Below are 17,389 nucleotides of genomic sequence, written 5' to 3' on the forward strand. Positions count from 1 at the left end.
GCACATCAATCTTTCCTCTCTCTGATTTCACAGGGGCCTGCCAACCCCCTCCACACACACACACCATGTGCACACTCACATCTCTAATGAAACCTCCAGTACTTAGCACTTGCCTCATGTATGTCCAGGGAGCGAGGACAAGAGGCACTCACAACTATGTATTTAGCACATGTTGGTCTGCCTTGAGGCCACTTCCATGAAGATCTTTATGTCTTCATTTCTTATATGAAGATTTCATGCTGTTTCTCTGATTTATCTTATTTATCTGTCCCTCTCCCTCTCCCTCTCCCACAGAATCCTGCTCCACCTCCATTTCCAGGTCCCCGTGTGCTGACTGCTGGCTTCACAACACCCTGCTCTTGCCCATTCCTGAAGCCACTGTAACTGTCATTATGGAGTCTGCATAATTCCTTCTGTAGTCTCTGGCTCCCCCAGTAGACAGTCATGCTCCATGCGCAATGCTGTCCTGGTTCTGACACACACAGTTCCCTGATAGGTCCCCAAGATGAGCACAGACCCTCAATTACACCATGACGTGAGTCTCTGGCTTCATCCTTCACAAGATTAACACCCACCTTGACATTTGAAGTTTAGACTTTAAAATGAAATATGTGTTCTTCCTTAGATGTTATTAAGAATTCAAATGTTATTTAAATTTCTTACTGGATATGATTTATGAAAATTGCAAATAAAATTTTAAATATATAAAATATATCTTAATCCTTAAATGTGTATTTTATGTACATTATTATACATTGGTGGAATATCATATTTACACTTACCATACTAAATATTAATTTGGAAGTGATATGCAGTACCCCATGGTATGCCTTATGCATCTTTTCTTTAATTGAATTTATTAGGGTGACACTAGTTAACAATCATACAGAATTCAGGTTCCAACCTCACAACACATCTCTGTGCACCTCACTGTGTGTTAGGGAGTGCTGGGAGAGGGAGGGCAAGGAATATTGCCTTATGCATCTTCTAAACACTTCAATGTAATTCTATTGTATTTATAGATAAGTATAACACACAGACACACACATGTACACATATACACTTTATTTCCCTTCTTGTTAGAATGTAAGGAATCAACCTTGATGTCTGAGAGCAGCTAGTAACCTCAAACTGTTAAATCTTTATTGACTTAACTTATATGCTCCTCGCTCTTTTTTCCCCAAATAACTCTGTCCACTTACAGTATTTTTAAAAAGACCATTTCACAGGTAATATAGACTTGAATAAGAAGAAGGAAAGATGCAAGTTGTAGCACAGGGCACTGTCCTGGCAAACAGGACCACACATCTTTCTCATGAATCACCCACTGGAGCCTGGAGGATGCGGGGCAGCCGGCCGGAGGACATGCTGCTTCTCTGCCAGACCACCCACCCCAGGAGCAGGTAAGGCTCAGTGCAGGGCACTGGCCAGAATCCCACCGCCGGTGTTCACAGTGGCTCTTCCCCCAGCCTAAACGTTTAAAGACACAGAAATGAAAAAAATATATCCTTTGTGAAACTATATTTTAAATATTTTCATTTATCTAAGGTAAGCAGCCGTGTCTACACGTTAGCACACATGTCACCAACCTCTTTGAGTGCACCTTTACAGCCCTAAGGGGGTGTCACCTGCCTGCACATGATGGCCAGTGCTGGGTCTGTTTTATCTCACAGAGCAGAGCTCCTTTCTCGTCTCTGTGTCCTCAGGACCCTGGGTTCTGCTCCCTGTGAGGTTCTTGCCTCCTTCTGAGGAGTGAAATAGGGCAAACTCAGTGACTGAGACGTTTGACTTCTTAATTCTCCTATGGAGCATCTTTTTCTTCAACAGATGTTTTCAAAGTAATTAAGAGATGGGGTGCATGCATTATTGAAAATGCTGGATGCCTCCCTAACGCTCTCCACATCTGTATATTTGTCAGTGCAGAATTGAGTGCTTGGAAATGCCGTGCTATTTATTTTGTAAATCACCCAGCATCCACCCCAGCCAAGGAGAGCAGGAGGAAAGAACGCAGCCCAGCAGCTCTCTGGTTTCTGCGAATGGCCCTCGTCAGGCTTCCATACTCGTGGAGTCCTGTATGATTTGGGAGCAGGAGCCTTTTTAAAAAAACATCCAGCTGACCACTGATTCATAGAATAATTCTTAGAATTGGGGCCATTCTGTTATTTAATTTAAAAACTTTATACTTTCTCTTGGTAACCTTTTTTCAAAATTAAATCTCCTTTTATTTTGAATTATTTTTAAAATATCAGATCTATTTCATACCTAGGGTCTTCAAGTCTGGTTCACTTACAGCTCTTCCTCCAGCTTCTCAACTTCCTTAAGGTGAATATTAAATTCCCAAGTCACGAATCTGGTTCTGACAGTGGCTTTGTGCTGGTGAGGGAGGAATCTCAACATATGCTGTCATCTTCAACATTGCAGGCATGTTACAATTCTAAAAAAAAAACGCAGGCTTTACCCATTAAAATAATTTGCAATTTGCATGTGATTCTAGATTACCATCTACCTTTGACAGTAAAGCTTCAGATGTAATTGGAATTCATCTTTAGAAAACTTTTGAATTTGGTGATTCAAGTTTTGGCAGATGACCTATACTGACTTGTGCATGCACATTTGCTAGAACCTTCTCTGAGGTCACAAGTGATTAAAAGTGTCAGGAAAAGGTGTTTTCATCAAGGTAAGCAAATTCTCAAGTCCTTAGGAGTGGTTCAAATTCAAGATTATCTTTTTAAAAGGAAGCACATGTTTCAGAATGCCTTGGCATTAAAGATAAAAAATTTATTTATTTATTTTTCCCATGAATATTTAAGGAACACTTACTTGGCTCCAGGTGTTGTGAATAAAGCCATGAATGTGACAAAGGAGCCTCTGGCTCTCAGAGAACTTATACAGATGGAGACAGGAAATAAAGAGATACGGAGAATCAATTCAAGTCTTGATTAAGGCACTTAGAGGTCTCCTGAAAACTGTAGGCATGAATATTTGTCATCTTCTAATGATCATATTTCTAAATACTCCATGCCAAGTTGGCTATCTTCCCTGGTTTCTGAAATTCGCAGGAAGTTTGGGAAGGTCATAATCTCATCTGTCTTCAGGGATACTGGTTTATGTAGATACAGTGTTTCTAAATGAGACATGGTGCACATGAAAATGCCTTCATACATAATCTCCCCTCACAACTCTATTCCAATAATGAAGGACCAAGTCTAGTACCAAAAATTGTACCGTATTCTGAAATATAATTCATGAAGTGTTGTTCCATTACTTGTAAAAAAAAAAAAGCATTAGTTACTATCCACTAATTGGATGGGATATTTTAAAAAGAGAGAGGAAATGGGGCAGGAAAGAAAAAGAAGGAGGTGAGGAAAGATTATTTAAAATTTTAAAAAAGTAGTATGCATTTAATTTTTATATTAAATGGCAGTTTTGGTACTGTCATTTTGACAAATGATGAAAAATCACCATCTAACACTATGTGCCTTCAAGAGATTTAGGATATTAAAAAAAAAAGACAGTTTTTCATTGAACTAGAATGTTGTGTCATGAAAGTAGCATTGTCAACCAATATTCTATCAATAAGAAAGGACAAAATTGGTTCTTAGGTTTTTGATATTCCCAATAATCATAAAATATTTTTTTGGAGAAAAATGAATAATTAAAGAACTCCTGCTTCTGGGAAGATGGGGTAGATATGCTTTCCTCTATTCCTCACACAAAGAAATTCTGAACATTATGTACAAAACAAATGCACAAAGACTCTGAAAGCAGAAAGAGGAGAGACTATCTGGGACTTCAGTGTCCCAGGTACCACACAGTGGTGAGTTAACCTTATAGATCCCAGACTCAGAGCTTGAGAAGCCAGCACTCCAGAAAGCCAACAGAAACACACCAAAAAAAAGTCCAACAAAAGTCTGTTTTCTTTCACCAAAGAACCAGCAAAGGAGCAGCCTAGTAGGATATTCAACTGTAAATAAATAATCCCTTGTGTGACTGTAATAAGGTACCCAACACCCTTGGAAGCTGGTGTCAGAGAAGGTCAAGTACAGAGATTGGACTCTCATGGCCATTTAGGAATAAGTAGGACCTCAGTTCAGAGTCATTAGAAACCATGTGGAAAGCCTGAACTTCCATCCTAAACAACAGATTGTGTTGTGCCTCCCCTCTCTGCTGGGTGATATCAGAAGAGATCTAGTGGATGGTCAGGACTTCCTCATTGCCAGGAAGAATAAGGCCATTCAACCTGTGGTATAAGGGTTAGGCGCCTGATCCAAGGAAGCCAGAATGCCCACCCCACCCAGCAGTAATGAGGATCCCCCTTAGAGTTGCCCAGAGAAGTCAGTAAAGAACATAAACTTCTAATCTACCACCTGCAACTGCTGCACTGGTGCCAGAGAAAGCCAACTAAGTCAGAGGTGTAAATAAGACCCAGATTCTCATAATAGAATATGAAAGCATGGAGGTCTCAGTTAAGAATCACTCATCATACCACATATCAGGAAGATCTCAAACTGAATGGAAAAAATATGGCGATCATAGATTTTAATGCTGAGATGAAGCAGATGTTAGAATTGTGTGACAGTATTAAAGCAGCCATGATAAAAAGTGATTCAATGACACAACTGAAATAAAAAGAAGAAAATGAAAAAACCCAGCAAAAGAAGATATAAAAAATGACCAAATGAAAATCTTAGAATTAAAAATACAACTTTAATTTAGAAAAATCAGTGGCTTCACTTTACACCAAAATGGAGGGAATAGTATCAGTAAACTCAAACAACAGACAGAAAAACAGAAAGAGTTATCAGGAACCTGTGAGACAACAGCAAAATACACAACATTCATGTCACTGGAGTCATAAAAAAAGAAAGAGAGGGGCCAAAAAAGTTCTCTAAGAAATAATGGCTGAAAATTTTGCAAATATGGCAAAAGATATAGACTAACAGATTCAACAAGCTGAACAGCACTTCACGATAAAACTTCTGAAAAAATAAAATCTCCCAAATTTATATCAAAACATATTAGAGTCAAACGTCTAAAAGCTAAATGCAAAAAAAAAATGTTTTGAAAGAGGTGAGAGAGATGCCTGACCTGTGGTGGCTCAGTGGATCAAATGTCAACCTGGAACTCTGAGGTCGCCGGTTCAAAACCCTGGGCTTGCCTGGTCAAGGCACATATGGGAGTTGATGCTTCCTGCTCCTCCCCTTCTCTCTCTCTCTCTCTCTCTCTCTCTCTCTCTCTCTCTCTGTTTCTCTTCTCTAAAATAAATAAATAAATAAAAATAATTTTAAAAAAAGAAAGAGGTGAGAGAGAAACATTTTACCAATAGGGAGAAAAATAATTCAGGCTATAGCAGATTTTTGAATACAAAGTCTGGAGGCTAGAACAGGTGACATAACATCTTTCAAGTACTGAAAGAAAAGCACTATCAATCCAGAATTCTAAGCAAGTGAATATCCTTGACAAATGAAGGGTATAAAAAGGCATTCTCAGATGAAGAAAAACTTATAAAATTTCCTGTCACCTGATATATCTTTTAAAATAATGGCAAAGAGATGTTTTAAGCAAAAGAAAAATTATAAAAGAAGAAATCTTAGAATACCAGAAATTAAAAAAGATCACATACAAAATATTTTCCTTCTCCTCTTAAAATTTTCCAAATTGTATTTGATGATTAAAATAAAACTTTTTTCACTGTTTGATTTTATTCTAAATATAAATATAAGGAATAATTAAGACAATTATACTACATACAAGGAGGGTAAATGACATAAAGAGAGGTAAGGTTCTACACTTTACTAAAACTTATAAAATGTCACAAATAGGCTGTGATAAATTATGTATGTGTATTAAAATACCTAAAGCAACTATAATCACTATACAAAAGGATACTCTGTAAAATACTGTAGATATAGCAAAACTAAATTCTAAACATAATGTTCAAGTAACCCATAGTAAAGCAGGACAAAGAGAGAAATAAAAAACAGAATAAAGAACAAAAACTAAAATGGCAGAATTAATCCCTAACACAACAACAAATATGTCAAATGTAAAAGATCTAAAATAGCAGTTGAAAGGCAGAGATTGGCAGAGTAGATTTTTAAAAAAAAACTGTGACACATTATATGCTGACTACAAGATACTCATTTTAAACATAACAATATAGGTAGGTTGAAATTAAAAAGATGGTTCAGTGCAATATTTTTAGAAATTCTAGTAATTTTATGTAAATAAAGATAATATTATTCATAAATTGTGTGGAAAGAAAAAGGAACTAGAAAAGCATTTTTTAAAAAGTTGAAAAAGAGCCTGACCGGGCGGTGGCACAGTGGATAGAGCATCGGACTGGGATGCAGAAGACCCAGGTTCGAAACCCCGAGGTCACCAGCTTGAGCGCGGGCTCATCTGGTTTGAGCAAAAAGCCCACCAGCGTGAACCCAAGGTCGCTGGCTCCAGCAAGGGGTTACTCAGTCTGCTGAAGGCCCATGGTCAAGGCACATATGAGAAAGCAATCAATGAACAACTAAGGTGTTGCAACGCTCAATGAAAAACTAATGATTGATGCTTCTCATCTCTCTCCGTTCCTGTCTGTCTGTCCCTGTCTATCCCTCTCTCTGACTCACTCTCTGTCTCTGTAAAAAAAAAAAAAAAAAAAAGTTGAAAAAGATAAAAGTAGAAACCAGTCTGATTTCCATAGTTTTTATATAGCTCTAGTAATTCAGATTGTATGGTATTGGTGGATAGATAATCACATGCATTAAAATAATTAATGGATATAAAACCCACACAGATGTGTCCAACTTATTTTTAATGAAAGTCCAAAAGCAATTCAATGTGAAAAAGTTTTTCAACAAATGATACTAGGTGCAATTGGACAGCAATAGGCAAAGATGAAAAAAAATTCATGCTACAAGGTGGGGTAATAATAGGTTTACAATTGTTGATATGGAAAAAAATAAAATAACAAATAATAATATAAGAATAAACTTATTTTTTGTGTGTTCACAACTATAAGCTTATTTTTGCCTCACCTTGTGCATACAAAAATTATCTCACAATATACCAGAGAGTTGAATATAAAATAACAAAAAATATACAAATTTAGAAAAAAAATAGCAAATCTTCAGGATAAGTGGCTAAGAAAATAGGTCCTGAACCATAACCCATGAAAGTATACATTGATAAATAAGATTTTATCAAAATTAAAAATCTGAGCTTCATGGGGGGAAAAAAGTAACAAACAAAAACAAAAACCCTACTAAGCATATGAAATGGCAAGCTACAGAGTGAGGGAAATATTTTCAAACCTCATAACCATCAAAGACTGGTATCTAATTATATGAAAAAACTCTCAAATCTCAATATTTAAAAACATCCAAGTAGAAAATAGAAAGAATACATGAATAAACATTTCAACAAGGAAGACACACAGAAGGCCAACAAGCACCTAAAAATATATTTACTGTCATTAGCAATTAGTGAAATGCAAACTGATAGCATGTGTCATCATTACACATTCATCAGAAATGTTAAAATTTAAAAAAAATTAAAAAAATACTGACACCACCAACTACTGGCAAAGATGTGGAAAAGCTAGATTGCTCATAAATCGCTGGAGAGGTTGTAAAATGGTACAGTCATCTGGAAGACAGTTTTGCAGTCTTTTAAAAGATAAAACATGAAAATACCATTTGATCTAGTAATTGCAATCCTGGTTAGTTATCCCAGAGAAATGAAAATTTATATTGATAGCAGCTTTAGGCATAATAACCAGAAACTAAAAACAACCTGGTGTCCTTCCATGGGTTAAACAAACTGGCCGATCCACACCACAGAACATTACTCAGCAGCAGAAAGCAACGAACTGTCAGTCCATGCAGTGCCTGCGTGAATCTGCAGAGAATTGTGGTGGTGAAAACACCAGTTTCTTCAGGTTGTACACTGCATAATTCCATTTCTATCACGGTCTTGAAATGTTAAATTATAAAAATGGAGAACATATTAGTGCCTTCCCAGAGTTAAGGAGAGAACTGGGTGTGGAGTCAGGAACAGTGGAAGGTGTCCTTCTTCTGATGAAAATATTCTGGGTTTTGATGGCTAAATGTCAGGCTCCTGGTAGAGAAACTGGACTATGATTTTGCAAGACACTTCTACTGGGGAAAACTTGAGTCCATGAAATCTCTCTTTATTATTTCCTGCAAATGCTTGTGTATCTTCAATTATCTCAAAATATTAAGAAATTAGTTTAAAAAATGTAAAATCTTGCGCCAATTATTTTATCTTGAAATAATATATAATTAAATCACTCCTTTACACCTTTATTTCATATCTATATATATAATATAAACATAAGTACATGTTTATAGATACTTATAGACATTTAGTGTATTATAAACATGGATATTTATAGACACATATATACCTGTATACAGTGTATGTATACAGGTATGTATGTGTATATGTACATACATATATATCTAAAAATACATACAGCATATGCATATAGAAAGTATTTTGTTTACTTAAATTAGAATATAAAATATATATATGCATCCTTTTAATCTTTTCAAGTCAAAATTTCTATCACATATGAAAAGATGCTCATCTTCTTTAGCTATTAGAGAAATGCAAATCAAAACGGCAATGAGATACCACCTCACACCTGTTCGATTAGCTGTTATTAGCAAGTCAGGTAACAGCAAATGTTGGAGAGGCTGTGGAGAAAAAGGAACCCTCATACACTGTTGGTGGGAATGTAAAGTAGTACAACCATTATGGAAGAAAGTATGGTGGTTCCTCAAAAAACTGAAAATAGAACTACCTTATGACCCAGCAATCCCTCTACTGGGTATATATCCCAAAAACTCAGAAACATTGATACGTAAAGACACATGCAACCCCATGTTTATTGCAGCATTGTTCACAGTGGCCAGGACATGGAAACAACCAAAAAGCCCATCAATAGATGACTGGATAAAGAAGATGTGGCACATATACACTATGGAATACTACTCAGCCATAAGAAATGATGACATCGGAACATTTACAGCAAAATGGTGGGATCTTGATAACATGATACGAAGCGAAATAAGTAAATCAGAAAAAAACAGGAACTGTATTATTCCATACGTAGGTATGACATAATAGTGAAACTAAGAGACATTTATAAGAGTGTGGTGGTTACGGGGGGGAGGGGGGAATGGGAGAGGGATAGGGGGTGGGGAGGGGCACAAAGAAAACAAGATGGAAGGTGACAGAGGACAATCTGACTTTGGGTGGTGGGTATGCAACATAATTGAACGACAAGATAACCTGGACTTGTTATCTTTGAATATATGTATCCTGATTTATTGATGTCACCCCATTAAAAAAATAAAATTATATAAAAAAAAAAAATTTCTATCACAACATAAAGTCCCCCCACTCACCTCAATCAATTATCATATTGATGAATTCATAAACAATTGTCTCATTCACATGGAAAGAACCCAAAGTAAGGCAAGTAGATTAGGAGAGGAACTGAGGACACATCCAGGAGTAAATATATAAGACTTGCAAAATTATTGTCAGAAGTCTAAATAGCAAAAGGGCTTGAGATAAAAACAACAGGATAGAGAAAGCACAGGGCCCTTCCTTCTTTGTTTATGTTTAGAGTTGGAAGAGGTGAGCAAATGTGGAGCAATAGAGAGGAACACCCTACCCCTCTGTGGCTTCCACATTCTCCCTCAGGAACGTAGGGGCGCTGGTTGCTAAAATAAACTGGTTTATTCTTCTTGCCCACAAATATTGTTCACATGTCGGGGTGCTGAACTTTCTCGAAACTTCCCTTGCACTCTCAGAACGCAGCTTCGGCTCCTCCAAGCCAAGCCCTCACTCCGAACCCTGTAAAGAGTCTCACAGTTCCCCTGGGTGCAGGTGCATATCCTTTAAGTGGAACAGGGAAGACTGGCTTGCTTTTAGTCACATCTGGAAACCAATTCTAAGTGCTCCAAGCTGGAGGCACTCTGCCTCTCTGGTCATGGAGTGATCAAAACGATACACACTTGCCAAAATGTACTGGCTTCGGCTCATAAAATGCATGGCATAACACTTTCTGTCCTCTTGTGATGTTTGGTTAACATAACATGTCTCATTTCCCCCCAGTTCTTGGTCCTGGTAGTAAAAACCAATACATGCTACTCTGCTGATTTTGGGAGCCAGTCAGAACCAAGCCGGCTGCTGAAGAGACATGGGGCTTCAAAGCCTAACAGGCTCCTGACAAAACGCATTTCACTCTGAGAATATGAGAATTTCACAGGGTTAATGGGAACGTGTCTCAACTAGCAGGCACAGCCTCCTTCACGTCTGCGCAGACACAGGGCACTGTTTGCCTGGTGAGTGTGACACAGCAGCACGTCCCAACGCCCGGGCCATCGCTGCTCACTCCGTGGAGCACAGCACCCTGGTTCTGGGTGGTCTTTCTATGGCTTTGTAACACTGTTGGAAGGGAACTCCACTGGTTTCTACAGCCAAGTTAATAAGCAACACCAACTGGGCCAAAGAGGGAGCTTTAATGGTGGCCTCCAGCTCTGATGGAGCTGCTGCCACAGAAGGCACATTGGGCCAATTAGGCAAGTTAGGCTTCCAAATTACTTCTCCCCAAGTCAAGTGCTCCCTTGTGGAGAATAAGAAAGTGGTGGTCACCTAACCAACGGACTGAGAAACTCTTTCCCAGTGCACTTTGCAGAACGGCTGGTGTCCTGTGAGGTGGCCTGTTGTTTACACTTTGTCTTTTACTTGGTGTCAGTGGCTCCATCAAAAACCCAGGGGTAGTTTTACTTAATCCCTTGATTCAATGCTCTGGCCTCAGCTTTCTGAGGAAGAGGACCACGCCCCACTTATACAGTGTGTGGACCACGTGCTGCTGTGCGATCTGCCCTGACCATGGTAGGAAAGCTCTTAGTGTGGTCTAAGATTCATGCAGAAACGTCCTCTGTTGGGCTCTGACATTCTACCGTTGAGACTTAGTTCATTTGACTGACGCCAATTGCAAATTGTACCCCTTGCTACGTTAGGTGGAGGTGGAGTAGGAATAACCTTGCTTCTTCTTAGTTTGGAGACAGCCTCAGAGACAGGCCTGTATGCCACCTTGAACTCACTAACCAGAGCAATAAGGCTGGCGTCAACCCCATGGGACCCAACCTTGTTTCCCAAGCTGTCTGTGCAATGCAGCATTTGTTCTGGGTGTATTTTTCTTTCCTTAACTAAGAGGGCTAGCCCTAGAGAAGCTAGAGATATAAGATCAGGATCCCAAGAAAAAGAGGGTTTCCAGACAGTCCTGACCAAAATCTAACAACAGAAAGTCACACAAAGTGCAGACAGATGCCACAGAAAACTCTGATTTTTATTTTAACTCCAGAGTAAGCTTTTCTTTTAGGCCTCCAAAATAACAAATAACTAAGGCCTATTGTTAAGGATTAAATATTTGCGCCCCTTCTCCCCAAATTCATATGTTGAAATCCTGAACCCCAGCATGGCCATACTTGGTAATGTGGCCTTTAAGGAAGTAATTAAGATTAAGTGAGGTCATAAGGATGGGATTCAACTCCATAGGTTTAGTGTCTTTATTAAAAAAAAAAAAAAAAAAAGCCAGAGAACTCCCATGCTCCCAGGGCACACTCTGAAAAAGACCCTGAGAAGGCATCCATCTGCAGCCCAGGGAGAGAGCCTCACCAGAAATCAGAGCATCAGAATCTTGACCTGGACTTCCAGCCCCAGAACCATGAGAAGGTAAATGTCTTGTTCAGGCTGGCCCGGTGTGGTCTTTTGTTATAGCTGCCCTAGTCCGCCAATCTACAGCTTACACAGCATTCCTCATTTCCCAAAGGTCAGCTGTCAATTGCTCAGCGAGTGAGCAGCAGGAGGTGTGAGGGTTTGCTGCGGAGCAGAGCTGGGCAGGGCTTGTGCAACACTCTTTCACGTAAGTATGTCTCCTATTCCAGTGGAAGAGTCTGAGAGCTTCCCACACGTCCTTATCAGCTGCTGTTTTTGTTCCTTGCGCGTGGGTGGAAGATGTGATATGATAGCCTGCTGGTTTGCTTTTGAGATCTGGGAATTATTTTCAAATTTTCTGAGGTCTAAGTAAGAAAATGAAAAGAGAGAGACTGAGGAGGCAGAGAAAGTGGATGCATTTGGTCACAGCTAGCTCACCACACGTTAGGAATCATTCACACCACAAGTTCTGATTTTACATTCCAGGACTGAGATGTGGTTGCCAAAGTCAAGCATGAAACACCCACACAATCTGATTTTGTGAGCAGGAGGAAGGGGTAGGAGGAAGCCAATGGCCCTGAATGTCCTACATTGGAGAATGATGAAGTAGGAAGGGGTCTGGCCTTGTGCAATAAAAGGTCAGTCCTAAAATAGTTAGGAAGTGTAGGTAATGTCATGAAAAATGTTTAGGAAAGATACATGCTGCAATGTGAAGTAAAAATATCTATTTACATATATGTATAAATGTAGTCTGTGTTTGTGTGTGTGCATGTGTGAAAGAGAAACAGCATATTCAGGAAAAATAAAAGAAACAAAATGAAGGTTAACTCATGTGGTGGGAGGTGGAACTATTCTTTTATAGATTAATCTTTGATTGAAACACTTTGGTTTAAACAAGGTTAAGATTGGCTGGCTGGGAGGAGTGAACAGCAGCCTGCTTCTTCCTTAACTGAATTCACAATGGACACCTCAGGGCTGTCCACTGAGGTGCCGAGTGCTGGCCAACATCAGTGACCCGGACTTCCCTCTTGGTGCACAGAGACTTCTCCCCACAATGACTTGCATGAGCCTGAGGCTGGTTCCAAGGTTCTTTCCATAGCCTGGAGTGAGAGCATGTCTTCAGCACTGAGACGAGGCCAAGCAGCACAGAGGTCCGGGGAGAAGAGCGGCTCTGCAGCCTGGGCCACCTTCTTTCAGAGCAAGTGGGTAGCCCAGGCGGCCAGCTCCCTGCGCAGCAAGGGGCACAGCCGTCTCCAGCTAAAGTCTGCATCCAAACAGATTCATAACTACAGTGTTTCTGTCAAGTCATGATTGCTTTCCTGTGACCGGTCAAAAGTGCACCATGACTTTACAGACACACTGTATTAGAGACTAGATGCCGAGTTCATCAGGGGACCACTACATGGGGCCTACAGTGGCCCCCCACTTGTTCACTTTTTCACAAAGAGGAAGGTCAGTTAACTTTAGGCCTACAGAATGGCTGGCGTAGGCCCAAAATTAGAAGATCAGTAAAAAGGGGGCCAGCTGTGTCTAGGTTGAAAGGAGAAAATGTAAATGCTGATTTTGGAAGCTTAACTGTAAAATTTCACCTTCGCTCCAAGTGCAGCAGCTGCCACATCTGAACTCCAGTAAAAACCATTCACATTTTATGGTGCTTGTCCTGCCTATAATCTTGGTGAAGAGGCAAAAGAGGTAGTTTCTTTTTGAAAAAAGGAAGTGAGCATTTTAATATTATACTACTTATTTCACAGGATAACCCATTTCAAAGGAAAAATAAAGTATCATACAATATTTGTTTTGTGTTTCTCTCTAATAGTCAAAATGAATCTTTTTCTGAAAGGTAGTTAGCAAAGGCATCACCACATACCGTAAACAGAAAGAAGAGTTAGGTCTGGACATTTTCTCTTTGGGCTGGTCCTTTAAATAACTGTGGACCCCTGTTATTTCATACCACACTTAATCTGCTGAAGTTTAGTATACTTTTTTTTTATAATTTTATTTAGAAAATTAAATTTAATAGGGTTTCATTGATCAATAAGAGTACATAGGATGTGGGGGCAATCTGGCAGTGACATCTGTCACCCCATTGATCGCCAGGGTTGATTCGGCTGATCTGGCTGGCTAGGCGGGTGTCCCCTTCCTCCCTCACCACTCCATGTGCATCCCTCCTGAAGCTGCATGCTCGGTCGGTCGAAGAGGACGACCTTCCCCGATAGGGGAGAGAACCGTTCTTCCGTCAAGGGTATACGAGTAGTTGCGCTCCCCTGCTAGAACTTCCAAACACGTCTCAAGCTCAAGAGTACATAGGTGTGAACATCACTATAGCACTTGAACTGTTAATTGTGCTGTGTACCCATCATCCAAAGTCAAATCATTTTCCATCACCATATATTTGTCCCTTTCTATTCCCCTCCCTTCTACTCCCCGCCCCCTAACCCTCTCCTCCTGGTAACCTCTTTACTTTTATCTATGTCCTTGTGAGTATCATTTCTTTTTCAATTACAACCTCCTTTTTCAAAGCTTAAAGATACAGAAACTAGTTGAGAAGGTTTTCTGAGTATCAAATCTCTCTTCCCAGAGATGCTGATGACTTATATGTAAACCAATTCCAGACTCACAGCCACATTTTCCGTAAGATGCGCATGGCTGAGAAATGTAAGGGAAGGGGCTTGGCACAGGAGGCTGGTAGTGATTTTCCAACCCAAGATGTTAGAATCGTTTGCCAGAGTTCAACATGCCTTGGTTTTCTTATTACTTTCCCTCAAATAACTGATGTGATGTATCAGAACCAGTCATTAAAAATCAGCTTTGAATATGTTTGTGTATACATACATATCTATTTTTTACATGCATACATACAAATAGACATTTTTAAAAGCATGGTTGATTTTAATATTAGAAGATTTAAATGCTGAGATCCCACAATATAATATGAGGTGCATATAGACTATAACTAAACTATATGAAGCAAACCATTATTTAGAGATATAGGAATACAGAACTTTAAAGTGAGTAAACATTTTGGTTGAATTCTTTTATTTTTATTTTTATTTTTTTATTCATACACCCATTAGAAAACTTGGTGACTTTTGCTAAGACAGGTCTCACGGCACCTGCAACCTGTTAGCCTTGCCCAAGTCCTCTTAATAAATACCCCAGCTGGCCTCAGGGAGCCCCTGACCTGGACATTGGGTTATGGCCCTGGCATCCATTGCTTATAACTGCTCCCAGTTACTCCAGATTTGTGCATTAATGAGCAGTCAGGATTGCAAATAGGTTGCAAAGTTATAGTAAAAAAAAAGAAAACCTTGACTGTGCTTTCTCTGGATCACATAAAGTTTATCAAATTATTTTGTAGTGTTTAGAGCAAGCTTGTAAAGCACTCAGGATGGATTTAGCAATTGACATCTTGCTTCTTATTTCTTTGGGCTAAAAGCACTGAAATTTGAGAAGCCATGGGGGAGGGGGCTGTGCATATGAAAAGCACAACCAGAATGAAAATGACACAGGGAACCCACAAGTGTTCTTAGACATGGTTACTTAGGGGACATTCCCTCCCCTGTGTGGCTGTAGGGTGTGTTGCTCATGGACTATAGGGCTGGGGTCTGGAAAGTGCTGTCTCATCAGCTCAAAACTGCTCCTACACGCACGGCCCTGAGAGCCCAGGTGGCCTGACAGTTGTCATTCCTACTGCTTTCTCTATTAAAGTAGGTGTTGATGTCTGATCATATCTCAGCTGTATTCTCAATCAGACTCACTAACATTTCCCTGTGACTTTCCTTATCAGGAAGGTCCAGGTCTTGCTCTTGCCATCACACAAGGTAGAAACAGCATCCCCTCAAAAGCCCTGTGGTGATGGTGGCTGCTGAACCAGCAGGGCCACCCTCAGGCCCCCTCTGGGAGAGTGACCAATGTCCTGGAGGTCTGGTCCTCCAGGCTTTCCAAGAGGCTGGACTTTCCCTTGTAAAACCTTCACGAACCCAGGCAAACCGGGTTAGACTGGTTTGCTCCAGGGCAGCTGGACAGGGCCAAGCCTGTGCCTGAGCCTCAAGCCTTCACACAAACTTGCCATTTGGTGGCAAGGGGGTGTGCAGAATGGGGAGCCTCTCACAGCATAACTTCGCCATTGAACTTAACACTGGCTGTGCGGAAAGTTTCACCAACGCTAATCAAGACATAGAATTGACGGGATTTAACGACTGGTTATTGTTCCAATCAATAACAAAGATAAAATAAATCTGATAGACCCCTAACAGCAAGTGGGGGTTTTCTCAATTTTTAAATTTTATTTTACTTTATTTTTTGGGTGACTGTCATATATATGGCATCTTCATGCCATAATTAAATCAATTGCCGTTTCATTCTTTCAATGCTTGTTTAGATTTGACTCTCCAAGTAACCAACGTAGGATCGGCCCTATAGTATGTGTTTTATTCAATGCTTGTTGAATAAAAGAACCTAAAAGCCTCAGTATTAAAACAGAAGAGCAGACATAACTAGTCTCTACCTAAGCTCTTCCTGAGGCACAGAGATCAGCATTTCCACCTTTCCGCTACTGTGTGTGCTCTACAATCCAGGTTGACCATACCTGACACCCAGACCCTGTGAAGAGGTTCCTGTTTAGTTTTCCTCAAAAAAGCATTTGATGAACAAAGAAATATATTCTTTTTGTTTGAAAATGAAGTCAGGACTATTGGCTTTGGAGCTTTGGGTGAGAGCTTCCTTGTGTAAGGTGTGTGGTCAAAAGTGGACAGACGAGGCTCTTGACTGCGTTGAGACTCAAGTGCTTCCGCCTTGGTGTCGGCTGAATTAATGCCCTGAGCCTATGTGCTATGTGGTTCTGGAGGAAACAGGGGAATGGGAGTGGCCAGAAGATCATAAGTAATTAAAAGTGATGAGGAGATCGGACCGCCTGAAAATAGGAGCCCTTGAAATGAATTCTGTAGGATGGCCTTGCAATCCTCTGCGTTTCATATGCTTTATTTTATATCCCTATTTCCTTTTCTCTGAATATTTTTAAGTACTCTACCATATAATTTAGCTTTTGGAAAGTCCAAGTCTAAATTAATTATAGTTCTGCTAAAGGGAAGAAAAGATATTAGATGCCCAAGCTAAAATAAAATGAAATCAACTTTTTTCTCCCCTTATTAGATTTTAATGGTATTATTATAATAATTAAGCTTTTCATTAATTTTTTCATGCTTATTGAGTCATGGTTCCCTGCAGATTTGAATTATATTTAACGTATAATTATGGCAGTCCGTTTTTGGAAGGGAATGAATGTGGAGATGTGGGATTTCACCTACACTTCTTAAATTAAAAACGAGCAGCAAAGGACCTGAATCACTCTTTGTGGCCAAGCTCAGCATGGCTTCAGTGAAGCTTCTCGCTGCTTCTCGAGCATGTCTGGGGCTGGACCCAGATTTGCAGGAAGTATGGGGGTCTGCTAATTCTAGACTTACTGTGTTCCAACTCATATCTGCTCTGCAGCCTTCCAAAAAGAATGGCTCGAACATGTCAACATGAATGACTACCATTATGTGCTTTACACACCTAAAGGTGACATAAAGGTGTGCCTAGTCCCAGGGTTCCCCACTTGCACACTCGGGACTCAACATAGAGTATTTGGGGAGACATAACC

This window comes from Saccopteryx leptura, chromosome 1 (genome assembly GCF_036850995.1).
Source record: "Saccopteryx leptura isolate mSacLep1 chromosome 1, mSacLep1_pri_phased_curated, whole genome shotgun sequence".
In the NCBI taxonomy this organism is placed as follows: Eukaryota; Metazoa; Chordata; class Mammalia; order Chiroptera; family Emballonuridae; genus Saccopteryx; species Saccopteryx leptura.